General features: G+C 35.7%; 1 long non-coding RNA gene across 1 annotated transcript; it reads left to right on the top strand.

The window, feature by feature from the left end:
* Nucleotides 1–2,243: 2,243 nt before the first annotated feature.
* On the top strand, nucleotides 2,244–4,348 carry LOC132611346 (uncharacterized). Its single transcript, XR_009571583.1, has 2 exons — nucleotides 2,244–2,924; nucleotides 3,408–4,348. It is a non-coding gene; the product is annotated as an uncharacterized LOC132611346 (long non-coding RNA).
* The last annotated feature ends 10,632 nt before the right edge of the window (nucleotides 4,349–14,980 follow it).

Raw genomic sequence — 14,980 nt, forward strand, 5'->3', positions numbered from 1 at the left:
AGGGGGGGGCCTTTGAACCGGGCGTAGATAGATTTTTCTTTTATAGTCATACGAAGGGTTGTTCCTGATGATGGGTGGACAACAACCTTCTTGAGGGAAAATTAGTCCTTAGACTAGGTGTATTCAAATGCTAGGTGCACGGGATAGGTGAAGTATTGGCATATGATTGATCTTGAATTTTTTTGTGAAAGCATGCCGTGAAATTGTATCACTTCTCTTTGAAGCACTTGAAAATGGTTTCTGTTTTGACTCGTATGACCCATTTGGCATTGTTGATTGTCGCTGTTGTTTGATTGTTTCGAGGGACAACCGGGTCCCTCTTGCGTTGATTGTGTGCCATGTGTGAGTAAGGTTTCGTATTTGAATCCATGTTTGGTATTGACATCTAGAACTTGCCCTGCGTGTTCACAAAGCGAAATGAAGTTCGATTGAGCCTAGAAAGTGATAGAGGCGTTTCTTTGATTAGTAAAAAAAAAAAGCCTAAAAAGTTATCCTACCAACTCGCAAATAGCATCCTAGTTAACCCTTTTGAGCCTTTAGCCTTTTCCTTGATAGCAGTTAAGTAGCCTTTACCCCTTCGTTCTATAACACTTGATGTTTGATCCAAAACACTCCATGAGCACTTTAATCAATTACAAGTATAATGGGAGTTGGGATAAGAAATAGAGAGGGGAAATGGTTGTCAATTGTAATCTAGGAAGACGATGGGAGCACCGAATGAACAGAACTAGTTCACCTGTTAGTTGGGAGTCGAAAAAAAAAATTATAGCGAAAAAGTTTCCCTTCTAACGTGTGTGACTTTTAAAATGCGTGGTGCTTAAACAAAGAAAATGGGGTTAATTGGGGAGAAATTTAAAGGTTGGTTGGTATTGAATAAGGGCTAATGAAGAAATCGTGCAAGAATGATAAAAGCGTAAGTATTAAAGTGCTTAGGGAGGTTAGTCACTATTATTCAAATAATTCCTACCCGTCCCTTAGCCTACATTACAACCCTCGAAGTCCTACTTGATTCTAGGTCCATCTTACTTGTATTAGTAGAGTGGTTACACCAAGGGCAAGCCTATGGTATATCGTATTTTACATGTGATGTTCTTTGTGAGAATGAGCGTACTTATTTATTTCAGGTCCATTGGTTTAAACATATGTGATTCTTGATGAGATATGGACTACTTTGTTGTGGTGAGGGCACATAATTACCAATAAAGTGGTGAAGTGTTGATTTCTTGATCATAAGGTTGCTTATATGCGTTGAAGTGGTGTCGTTGAGTCAACTGTTTTGAAAATTTGAAATGTTTTCTTTGGGAAGAAGTACTTGGTGCTGAAAATGAGGCTTTTATACCTTTGGCATGGCTTTCGCAATTTGGGTCATTGTTTCGGTTTTGAAAATCTTTCTTCAGAGATAGCCATACTAGCCGAATCCCATTGCAGACCTGTTTGAATGAGTTGAGCTAGAAGTATAGTCTGGTGTTGGTTTGTGTTTGCTCGAGGGCGAGCAAAGTCTAAGTGGGGGGTGGTGATATTTGGCACAAATATCATGTTTTATGTCGTATTACAGCCTACTCTTATGACTTTTATCGCTTAATTCATGGCGTAACCGTCGTATTTTAACTCATGTCGTTGTATTTCATGTGTATAGGTACGATGACGACAAACGATGGAGATTGTGCTTAAAATGACTGGAATTCGTAGCATATGGAGATTAGATGATGCGACGAGTCGAAGACCACAAAGGCTGAACTAGAAGGAGATTGAATCGACTGAAGAAACCCCGCTTTTCTTCCGCATCGCGGAACCATCGCGGGAAGCCTCAGAACATCAGGCCATCCAGTCGCATCGCGTGAAGAAAGCGGACCAACCAACTCAGTCATCAGCATCTCGCGATCCTTCCGCATCGTGGAAGGAAAGCGAGAAGCCTCAGTACTCTGCGTGATCCTTCCGCGATGCGGAAGGAAAGCGGGGTTCTGCGAAAGTTATCCCAATTAGACTAGGATTTGGATTCCTTATTTGTTATTTTTACCCTAGATCAAGGGATTTTACCATGTCAACCATATGGTAGGAGATGTTGACATGGTAAAAAAGGCTACCAACACGGCTAACAATAATCTTGAAAAAATGTATTTGCCAAATAAAGATATTGCCTGTAACGATCTGTTAGGTCATTTTGGCTATTTTGACTATTTTATCCCTTTTTTACCCTTCCCCTAGCTTCGTTAGAGTGCATTTGACTTGTGGAGAGTGTTGGCTCAATTCCCGGGGCAATAGGGTGTAAGTTGAATGAGAAAATCGAGTTTTTGGATTTTCGTAAGTGTTGGGTTGACCAAGGTCAACATCGGGAGTAAGTAGGTATTTTTGGGAATTTTGTCAATTACGTTAGTTCTGAAATTTTGATTATAGCTTGGTTGAGTAGTTAGTTCAATTCTCGAGGGTCTCGGGGGTATTTTAGTCATTTGGTTAGAAAGTTAGTTTTAAGGCGTTCGGGGTTGACTGGGTCAAGATGACCTCTTTTAGAAATTTCGAGTGCGCGAGTGAGTTCGTAGCGTGTTTTGATGCTAAGATGCATATTTGGTTTCTATCCGGGAGGTTCCGGATGAGTCTCGGGATTTCAGGGTGAGTTAGTGAAAAACCAAAAAAATCTGGTTCAGTAGTTTTTGGTGTCCTTCTTCGCGATCGCGAAGAAGGCATCGCGTTCGTAAGCTTCCGGTAAGCTGGTCATTGCGATCGCATGGCACTAGCTGCGATCGTGATGGTTAAGTCTTTCGCGTCCTGGTGATCGAGTGGATGGGTCTCACGATCGCGATAGAGGGGGTATCTGGACAGAATCTTAAAACCCCCCAAAACGTGATTTGACTTCCCATTCACATATTCCTCATTTAGAAGCTCGGGTTGAGAGGATTTTGGGAGATTTTGTAAAGACCATCACTTAGGTAAGTTTCTAACCTTCGTTGTACGATTATACCTTTGATTATTAAAAGATTACATGCTAGGAATCATGAATTTAGGTTAGGGAAATTGGGGGTTTATGAACCCTAAGTCTAAATTAAGGAATTTTGATTTAATCAGGCAATTGTTGATGGATTTGGCTCATTTTTTGGGAATAGACTCCATAGATGTTGGGTAAACTTATTTGGGATCGAATTTTCTATTTTCCCCTTCGTGGCTCGAAATCACTTTTTGGGTAACTTTTTGGGTTCGGATTCAAATCATGCTAATGGGGTACCATTGGGTTCATATGACTTTGTAGAGTAATAATTGGACCATGTCGACCCCGATTTCTCAATAAAATTATGGATTTGACCTTTGGAGTTTAAAATGGGGTCTTGGGTTGACTTTCTAGACCCAAATCTTTTTTAAGGTATTATGGGCATTGTTTGTCTCATAATTCTTACGCTTAATCTGTGTTTGAGCAGATTGGAATCATTCGGAGGCGATACGAAAGGGCAAGGCAGCTTTGTGATTTCGGACTTCAATATCTAGGCAAGTTGAGACCTTGTACCTTATTTAGAGCGTCATGGTTGGTCTAAACAAATTAAATAAGAGGGTGTAATGAGGTTATTAAGGGGGTTCCGATACCTTTGAGGTGACGAGCACTTGTATTGGGTACCATTGACATGTTATGGGTACTTGTGTATTTTAAATTGTATAGTTGGTCTAAATGCCACGCTTTGGGCATTAGCTGGTAGATAGTATGATCCTACGGATCCATGAGTGGGGTCTGAAGCCCGTACTTTTCTGTCTCTTTGTTTGTGAGTCTATCTTGTCTGATATGTGTGTCAGTCATCACTCATAAATACTCGTCGAAAAGTGTAAAAGAAGTTAAAACTATGGCTTTATGATGTAATTGGCTAAAGGTGGAACCTTTATGGCTTATAATGATTAAAGATAGAATCTTTACAGCATACATTAGCTTTTTGTTGTTGTATGTCACATTCATGAGTCATATGTTATCTCATGCTTTATACTCTTGAGGGCACATATGTGGGTCCGAAGGCTAATGATTCCGGACGGAGTGATGAAGACTTTATGAGTCAATGGGCTAGAGACAGGTACTATGAGCCTACAGGGCTAATTTTTGCAATATGGAGCCTACGGGGCTAAATCATTGAGATTGGAAGCCTAATAATGGCTAAGGAACCTGAAGGAAAATGATTCCCGGTGGTATATGGACCTCGCGAGTCCCTAGTGGGTCACTGTTTGCTAATGTCCGAATGTGTGTATACCGGGTGATGGAAAGGCCTTGTATTTGCATTGCTCGCATATTTTGTCATTGCATATCATATGATTCTATTGATTGTTGGTTGTGACTTGCTTGAGTTGTCATCTAATTTACCTTAATGCTTACTTAGAAACCTGATGAACTTGTGGATTAGAAGCTTCACTTAGGCTTATAACTTGAGAATTATTGTGATTGATGGGATTATTGTTACCGTAAATTGATAAGCAGTTAAGTGTGGGAGTAGTATTCGAAGACCAGCCCTCATCTCCATTTTATCTAGGGTCGGTCGACGATGTTGCTGAGTACCGTTGCTTTTGTACTCACGCTACACTTGTTGCGCCCTTTTTGTGTGAAGATTCGGTTCTTGGTACGAGTGGAGTTCATGACCTTACTTCCTGCTAAGTTGCTGTCTAGGAGGATCTGTGGTGAGCTACCAGTCAATTCATAGCACTGGATTCCCTTTCCTCTTTTACTTATTTCAGTCTCCTTATTTCCAAGACAGTGTATTTGTTAGTACTTATCAAATTTGTAATTAGATTCCAGTCATTCAAGTACTGTGACACCGAATTTTGGGATGGTTGTTTTTTTTCTTTCTGTTGACTTATGATATTAATGCTTTATTAAGACTTAATCTGTTTATTTGATCAGTTTCGCATATTTTTACATCTTTAGTTCTTTAAATTTGGATTGTGGACGGAGTACTAACCAGTGGTATTTAGTGCCTACACTGCTTATCAAATTGGGTCGTGACATTGCCTAAGTCACATATGTTGGTTTAAGTTCAATTTCAGATACAAGCACTCTTAGTAATGTGTTCTTATTGCCACAGTTTAAGTACGATTTAATGTCTGTCTCAAAAGCCACCAGGGAATTGAATTGTGTTGCTATTTTTCATCCTGATTTTTGCATTTTCCAAGATCTCTGAAGTGGGAAGGTGAGGGATATTGGTAGACAAGAAGATGGTCTATATCTCTTGAATCAAATATCTGGCATCACCTCTCGTGCTGTGACTCTAGCACCTAATAATACTCAAGTCGGACCTACTAGTACTTTAGATATAAATTTGTGGCATGAGATATTTGGACATGTATATTCTTCTGTAGTTAGAAAACTACTGCCTATTAAGGTAGAATCAATATCAGAGATAGTAAAGTAAATAAATGTCATGTATGTCCTTGTGCTAAACAATCTAGATTTCCCTTTCCTGCAAGTATTATAAAGACCAATGACTGTTTTGATATTGTGCATATGGATATTTAGGGTCCATATAAAATTCCTACTGTTGACGGTGACAAGTATTTCTTAACTGTGGTTGATGAGACTATACAAGAATGACATGGATATATTTGTTGAAATTGAAATCAGATATGTGTGTTACAATTCAGTATTTTCTCAATTATGTCAGTTAAAATTTTCAGAACAGATAATGGCATTGAATTTGTGAATTATAGCTATAGTAATTTGTTAAAAAAAATTAGGAATAATACATCAATGGGTATGTGCTTATTCACCCCAACAAAATGGGATAGTTGAAAGAAAACACATACACGTATTAGAAGTCACAAGAGCTTTAAGATTCCAAGCTAATATTCCCATAAAATTCTGGGATCACTGTGTTTTAACTGATGTGTACATTATCAATAGACTACCTTCTTCTATTATTAGCATTTCCTCTTATGAGAAATTGCATAAAAGAAAACCTTCACTTATACATATGAGAGTACTAGGGTGCTTATGCTATGCTAAAATAGTACATCAAAGTGACAAACTGCATCCGAGAACAAAAACAACAGTATTTATGTGATATTCTGATGTTAAAAAGGATACATTCTATATGATATTAGTTCAAAAACTTTCTTTGTAAATAGGGATGTAGTCTTTAAGGAAGATGAACTCCTGTTTAAGACTGTTTCAAATCATGTTCCACCTTTCCAACAAATGGATTATCTCTCTTACACTCTGATGGATACTAATAATAATGTAATTGAGAATCATCATTCAAGGGTACAAGAAACATATACGGGTGATATCAATTCTGGCAATCACTATGGAAATGAGCACCAGGATACAAATGAAACTGTTAATACACAACAGATTGTACATACAATCAACACTCAAGATGATGGACTACCAGTTTCAGATGATCAAAATCAAAATCAAGCACCTCAAATTCAAGCATCTGAGCAGTCTCGACCTCAAACAATCATTTCTACTAGACATTCAGGAAGAAACAAGAAACCACCTATATGGATGAAGGACTTCATCCACCTGAGTTTACATCAACAGGATACTCCTTATACTTTTTTCAATTATATCTCTTATGATGATTTATCTCCAAAGTATCAAGCATACTTATCTGTTTTCTCTTCTATTACAGAACTAATAAACTATACATAAGTTGTAAAAGACCCTAAATGGATTAAAGCAATGCAGACTGAGATAGAAGCACTACAAAACAATCACACATGGGACATAGTCAGCTTACCAGAAAGGAAAAAGTCAATAGGCTGAAAGTGGATCTACAAGATCAAGTATAAAACCATTGGAGAAATAGAGATATTCAAAGCAATACTTGTGGCAAAAGGATATAGCCAGCAAGAAGGAATTGACTATCAGGAGACTTTTTCTCGTGTTGTCAAGATGACCACCGTTAGATCAATACTAGAAATTGCAGCTTTCAAAAATTGGCACATCCATCAAATGGATGTGTACAATGCTTTCCTACAAAGGGATCTATTTGATGAAATTTACATGGACTTACCTTAGGGTTTTATGAGTCAGGGGGAGAATAAATTTGTATGCAGACTCATAAAATCCTTATATAGGTCGAAGCATGCACCAAGACAATGGAATGCTAAATTAACATCTATTACTAGCTGATGTATCCTCATATCAAAGACTGATTGGCAAACTACTATACTTAACTGTCACAAGACCAGACATTGCCTACAGTGTACACACTCTAAGTCAATACCTACAACAACCAAATAAGTCACATATAGAAGCAGCAACAAGAATTGTGAGGTACATCAAGACCTAACCGGGATAATGCATACTTATCCCAGCAATCCTATATAAAGTATAACTGCTTTTTGTGATGCTAATTAGGAAACATGTGTTCACACAAGAAGGTCTGTCACTGGATTTCTAATCAACCTAGGAGATTTATTATCTTGGAAGTCCAAGAAATAAACTACAATCTCAAGAAGTTCTGCAGAAGCAGAATACAAAAGTCTAGCACCTACAGTAGCTTAGCTCACTTGGTTACTATGTTTACAAACAGAATTGGATGTCAAAATTTCTCTATCTGTCAATATCTTCAGTGATAGAAAATCAGCCTCGCAAATAGCTACTAATCCAGTCGATCATGAGAGGATAAAACACATTGAGATAGATTGTCATTTCATTAGGGAAAAATTCAGCAAGGAAAGGTGAAAGCTCAATATATCTCAACAAAGGAGCAACCAGCAGACATTCTTACTAAAGGCTTGACCAAGGCTCAACATCAATATCTTAATTCCAAGTTAGGTGTACTTAACTTATTCAATACACCTAACTTGAGGGGAGTGTTGAAGAAAATAAACAATTGTAGTATTAGGCCATAAAAGGGTAAAACTATCTTTTCCTCCTTCCAAAAATTAGTTAGTCAGTTACTTAGCGTTAGTTAAGTTAGTTTTAGGCTAAACTAATCCTAAGTGATTAGCTCGTGTATAAATACTGTATTCATCCCATTTGTAACAGATTAGAAGTTATGAGATTCATCCATAATAAAGTTCTTTCTTTCTTTCTTTCTTTCTACTCAGCTTTCTTCTCCTTCTTCTTCAAACAGTTCATCATGGTGAACTGATTCAGTTCAACAAGTTACAAACATAGAGGTACTTTCGGAAGATCGAACATGGGATACCCACTTTGAATTGGATCTCGACGAGCAATATCATCTTAATTTTTTGTTGGATTCATAATGTAATATACCTAATGACGTGGCTGTTTTTGTTCATGTAATGTTTATGTGAAATTGGTAACTTGAAGAGTACAAAAGGTAATTGGCTAAAGTAATTAATTTATGTGTAGATAAATTTATAGGATTAACTTTTGTATTCACATACGTGAATTTTTTGGCTTGATATCTACTAAATTTTGTTTTAATTATTTTGTAAATTCATCGATTTGGCAAATCCACTAGTGAACATGTATAACCAGAATCAATAAACTAATTAATTTACATGTGTATTGTATTACACGATAGCTAAAGTATATGCAAGGAAATGAAAATAATCATAGATGTATCTTTCAACTTAGCACAAATAACAGTAAAAGGAAATGAAAAAAACACCAACTTTCATCCTGGATTTCGAAGAGATTAACCAATGTGAGATGCCAATTGCTATTTGTAAAAATAACTACTCCCTCCATTTCAATTTGTTTGTCTTGTTTTCTTTTTTAGTCCGTTAAAAAAGAATGTCTCTTTCCTTTTTAGGAAGCTCTTTAATTCCACCTTTCCACATGGAATGTTTAAGACCACAAGAATAAAGAGCATTTTAGTACATTCTACGTATGTGTTTGGCCATGCGATATAAAATTATGGTTTCAAATTAGCGTTTGTTTATGCAATTTATACGAAATTTCAACTTCAACTTCATATCATGATTTCAAATCCCAAATTCTCCAAAAATGTATGATTTGGTATTCCAAATCATGATTTCAATTTTTTTTTTAAATGTAAAACTTGATCCATAAGTTAATATTTTGTAAAAAAAAAAAAAAGATCCATAAGTTGGTACATATATTTACCAACCATGCTTTCCAACCATTTATATCAAATAATAAAAGATCTCAAGTTGGTAGTATATTTTTAACAAATTTAATCTTACCAACCATTTACCAACTGTTCATACCATGTGGAGGGATTACACTACAACTCATGTTCAACTTTCCTTTTTATTGAACTAATGTTTGATCAATTGATGTTATACTTTTTAGAAAGGTCTTCTAGTAGCGTATTAATTTTGTTATGAACTATGATTTGCTCATTTGGTAAGATTGTATAAGAATTGAGAAAGTTTTGATTGTTTTCATAACTTGGGGGGTTTTTATGTCTATGAGAAAAAATATAACTTAAGAAATCCAAATTGCATGTCCAAACAAGACTTAAACTTTAAATCATCATGAATTCAAATTGCTAATTTCATATCATTATTTCAAAACATGTCCAAGCGGCTCCTACATATATTTAATTTAAGACTACAAGATTTAAAAGTTTTTTTTACTTTATTAAACTCCGTGTCAAGTTAAAACCAAATAAACAAATTGAAACAGAGGGAGTACATTAAGATTTTCATAATTTATGTTTAAGAAAATCTAATTTGCCTTCACGTTGAAAAACTAGTTTATATGCAATGAAAATATGAGAATACAGTCTACTCAAGCCCTTTTCTAATTCAAATCGAATACTCATATGAAATTTGTTAGTTAAGAAAATAATATAGAGCATTGAATGGACAGAATGCCTCTGTAAGGCTCAACTAGGTCTACTTATGCAACTAATTGTATAAATAAAATCATGTTGAAACTACCGCAAGACCAGTATAAATAGACATATTACTTTGTCAAATACTTCCATTTTTACGATGATATGATATGGACACGCACCAAAACGCACCAAAGTACTAGTATCCTATAACAACAACGACAACCCAGTGAAATCCCACAACATGGGGTCTGGGGAGGGTAGAGTGTACGCAGACCTTACTCCTACCAAGGTAGGACGGCTGTTTCGAAAGCATAAGACCCTCGGCTCAATAAAAAAAAAAAAACATAAAAAGAGGTCAAATAAGGCTAAGAGATTCAAAGCGATATGGAAATGAAATAACGCAAGCGACACAGCTAACATAGGATAATCAAAGCACAGGAAATAACAGATAATAGCAGAAATCAGAGCACAAGAAATTATACTGCGATAATGCGACTACTAATAAGACAAGATAACGAGACTATCTACCAACCTTCTACCCTAATCTGGGTCCTCCAAACCCTCCTATCTAAGGTCATGTCCTCGGTAAGCTGTAATTGCGACATGTCGTGTCTAATTACCTCTCCCCAAAACTTCTTCGGCCTACCCCTACCTCACCTGAAACCATCCATGGCCAACCTCTCATACCTCCGCACTGGGGCATCTATGTCTCTCCTCTTCACATGCCCAAACCATCTCAACCTCGCTTCTCGCATCTTGTCTTCCACCGAGGCCACTCCCACCTTGTCCCGAATATCCTCATTCTTAATCCTGTCACTCCTGGTGTGGCCACACATCCATCTCAACATTCTCATCTCGGCAACTTTCATCTTTTGAACGTGAGAGATCTTAACTGGCCAACACTCTGCCCCATACAACATAGTCGGTCTAACCACCACTTTGTAGAACTTGCCCTTAAGTTGTGGTGGCACCTTCTTGTCACATAGTACTCCGGAAGCAAGCCTCCATTTCATCCACCCTGCCCCAATACGATGTGTGACATCATCGTCAATCTCCCCGCTGCCTTGCATAATAGACCCAAGATACTTGAAACTACTTTTCTTCTGGATGGCCTGGGTACCAAGCCTCACTTCCAAGCCAGCCTCCTGAGGTGCTTCACTAAACTTACACTCTAAGTACTCTGTCTTGGTCCTACTCAGCTTAAACCCTTTAGACTCCAGAGTATGTCTCCAACCCTCTAGCTTAGCGTTAACTCCGCTACGAGTCTCGTCGATCAGGACTATGTCATCCGCGAAAAGCATACACCATGGCACCTCACCTTGAATTTGCCGCGTCAATCCATCCATCACCAAGGCAAATAAAAACGGACTAAGAGCTGATCCTTGATACAACCCCATCACAACTGGAAAGTGCTCTGAGTCTCCTCCTACTGTCCTTATCCTGGTTTTGGCTCCCTCATACATGTCCTTGATCACCCTAATGTACGCCACAGGTACACCTTTAGCCTCCAAGCATCTCCATAGGATCTCTCTTGGAACTTTATCGTAAGCCTTTTCTAGGTCGATGAATACCATGTGTAAGTCTGTCTTCCTCTCCCTATACTACTAGTATCCTATAATTAGTGCATAATATTAATTAATATAAACAAAAGAATTCCTTTTCATAGTAAAAGAAAAATTCCAATCATATTAGAGAATCTATCATTCTTACCTCATGTCTAAAGCTGCCAAATGTTGAGAAGTAGAAATGGGAAAATGACTTTTGATTCCCGAATGAGACATACAACTCAACCAATTTCTCATATAATTTTAAACCAATTAGCTAAATGAAATAAACAATGTAAATGTTATAGTAATTAGACCAGAATATCAAAAATACTTCAAAGAAAATCGTTGCGGCAGTGCCTAATCTTTTGGCTTGGCACAAACGATTACTTATTATAATACTATTAAAGTTGAATAGAAAAGTAAAAGTAAGCCTGCCAGATTAGATAACCAACCAGATCTCTGCTATAGCCTACAAAGCTACAACGTTGTAGCCTTTTTCACGGATAGGAAAATTTGAAACTCAACTTGGAAAAGATTAGAGCTTAATGATAATATAGAAGATGAGAATAAAAGAAATAATATAAAATAATTTTCTTCTTTCATTCAAGTGTGTAGTACATCACCTATCATATCCCTATATATACTACTACATTGGTTACCAAATTGCGTTAATTAAACATGGCATCAATTTTTGAGAATGTGGGAAAGATCACGGGAAAGTGGGAAATCACTGAGGAGATAGTGGAGGTGTGGATATTATTAACATAATGGTGGAAATTACCTCTAGGAGTTATGGGCATTCACAATTAAATAATAGTAATATTTACAACAATCAAAAGACTTATTAATAAATAAATTCAAATAAGAGAGGAAGGCGTAATATCGTAAAGACGAAACCATAAAAAAAATTAATGTCATGAAGTCAAACCTGAAAGTTGATTTCTAAAACTATGCCTTAAACATTCTATATTATGGACTTTTTCTTCATATAGATTAAAAAATTACGATTTAATCGAATATAATTTGGACAGGAAGTTCACTTAACACCAATAGCACAAGTGATCACTCAGTTAAATTTGCAAAAGTTGATGTGCCCATGTTTTTAAAGTTGATAAAACTATTTTTAATGAAGTTTCAAAGTTGATGAAAACCTTAGTCCGCAAAAGTTTTTTAAAGCTAATGACCAAAGTGCAAAGAAAGAGATCAATCCAAAAGCATAAAGCAATCAGTTTTTGGTACTTGAACTTAAAGGACAAGTGAGATATTTGTTTACCCGAATTTCGGTAACAATTAAATTTATAAAGTGAGGTATAGGATATGTGGATGAATTTTAATCTATTAGGTTAGTGTGAAGTGCCAATGAATTTGTTTATAGCTATACTTATATGAATAGGTGCTTGCGATATGTATATATACACGTATGATGGTGATTGATTTATGTCAAATATATTAAGTAATATTGAAAAGATAAGCAAACTAATGAAGAACACCAGGAGATCCGGACCAATATCTTTAGGTGGGAGCTTTATATATTTGACTATTACAATGTTGAGATCTGAAAAAAGCTAACCCCTAAAAGGGGAAGAATGTCCTCTATTTATAGGTATGCTTTATGGGCTATGAATACAATACAAAAGCCTTTATGAATAAAGAAACCCTAAAAAAGATAAGGTAGGACCGTACGATCTGACGCCCGTACGATCATCAGTGCAAATGACAGAACGATTTCCTGATGCGTGGCAACCTCGCAACCGGTTAACCGGACCAACGGACACATTGATTTTGGCTCGGCGTATCAAGACCAACGGACACGCTTTTCTTGTCTCGAGTCAATTACATCCGGTACGATACCCCGGTGTGAAGAAAAGATCGAACATGCTCGTGCTCATTTGAACTTATCCTCGGCTCCGGTCTCACCGGTCACACATTGACCCGGTTTTTACCGTATACAGTATTCTGTAACTTACAGGCGGAATCAATTACTTCAATTACTTAAAGACTATACAAGCTTCTTCGTCATCCTCTTCTATTGTTCTTATAGTAGGTAAATCAAGAACTTTTTAAACAAAACTTACATATTCTACTACATCAACATAGAAAATAAATTCAATATCGTATTGTTTTCATTAAATTACAATGAAGGGGAGGAACAAAATGAAATACTCTACTTTATACTTGTTCCAATCACTCAATTGGATTAGGGTGAATTATATGCTATAATGCTACTATATTTACAGTTCACACACATGATTAGATATGGATTAGATTTATTGAATTTTTTGAGCCTACAACGTACCTCCTTACTTGCGATACAACAAATATATTTTGTTAAATAGAGTCTCAAAATCTATCTATTTATTAATATTTGAAATATCTCAAGAAGTGTTTCATTTAAACTACGGAAAAGGTCCAAAAATACCCCTGAACTATTGAAAAAGGCTCATAAATACCCTCCTTCCACCTTTTGGTCTAAAAATACCCTTAAGGTTTGTTTTTGGCTCAAATATACCCCTCAAACTAACAAAGTTAAAGTTAACTCTTTTAAAAAGCCAAATGGCATTTTCTGATTGGACACATATATTATTTAATTTAAAAATTAAAAAATATGAACAAAACTGATTTTTTTTTTTTTTGCATTTCGTGAATTAATCAACGATTTTTTTATTTTTTTTTGCATTTCGTGAATAAAAAAATGAAATAGGAAATTATAATTTTTTTTTGCATTTCGTGTATTGAAAAATGAAATAGGATAAAAAATTAATTTTGTTCATATAAAAACAAAATTGGAAAATATATTTTGTCCAATTTTCCAATTTCGTTTTTATATGAACGAAAAAAAAATTATCCTATTTCGTTTTTATATGAACGAAAAAAAAAAATTATCCTATTTCGTTTTTTAATACACGAAATGCAAAAAAAATTATAATTTCCTATTTCGTTTTTTTATTCACGAAATGCAAAAAAAAAACATATTTCGTTGATTAATTCACGAAATGCAAAAAAAAAAAAACAGTTTCGTTCATATTTTTAAATTTTTAAGTTTCCACACAATTTTTTTTAAAACAAATATGTAAATTACGGAATTTTATTATTGGCAATTTTTTTTTAAATCTGGAATTTTAAATTACTGGAAATTTATTATTGGCAATTTTTTTTTAAAATTTGGATTTTTTTTTTAAATTACGGAATTTTATTATTGACCAATTACAAATTGCCATTTGGCTTTTTAAAAGAGTTAATTTTAACTTGTTAGTTTGAGGGGTATATTTGAGCCAAAAACAAACCTTAAGGGTATTTTTAGACCTAAAAGGTGGATGGAAGGGTATTTTTAGACCAAAAGGTGGAAGGAGGGTATTTATGAGCCTTTTTCAATAGTTCAGGGGTATTTTTGGACCTTTTCCGTTTAAACTATAATAAAAGTGTTTTGTCTTTTTTTTTCGGAAAAGGGCCAAAATTACGCTGAACTTTGAAAAATAGTTCATTCATGCCCTTCGTTATACTTTAGGGCCAATTATACCCTTACCGTTATACTTTGGGCCAAATATACCCTCGAGTATAACGACGTGCCACGTGTCGGTCTCTCAGTGGCCAACTTATTTCTCCTCTTATTTTTCATTCCGATCAAACAAATACAGGGGGAAGGTTCCCATGTCAGATATCCAAAGTTCCTACATCCAAAGAAAGCAAATATCAGTACCAAATTCAAGCAATCCTCAAACAAACCCAAATTTCGCCGCAACTTTACAAATT

Source organism: Lycium barbarum, chromosome 9 (genome assembly GCF_019175385.1).
Source record: "Lycium barbarum isolate Lr01 chromosome 9, ASM1917538v2, whole genome shotgun sequence".
Classification (NCBI taxonomy): domain Eukaryota; kingdom Viridiplantae; phylum Streptophyta; class Magnoliopsida; order Solanales; family Solanaceae; genus Lycium; species Lycium barbarum.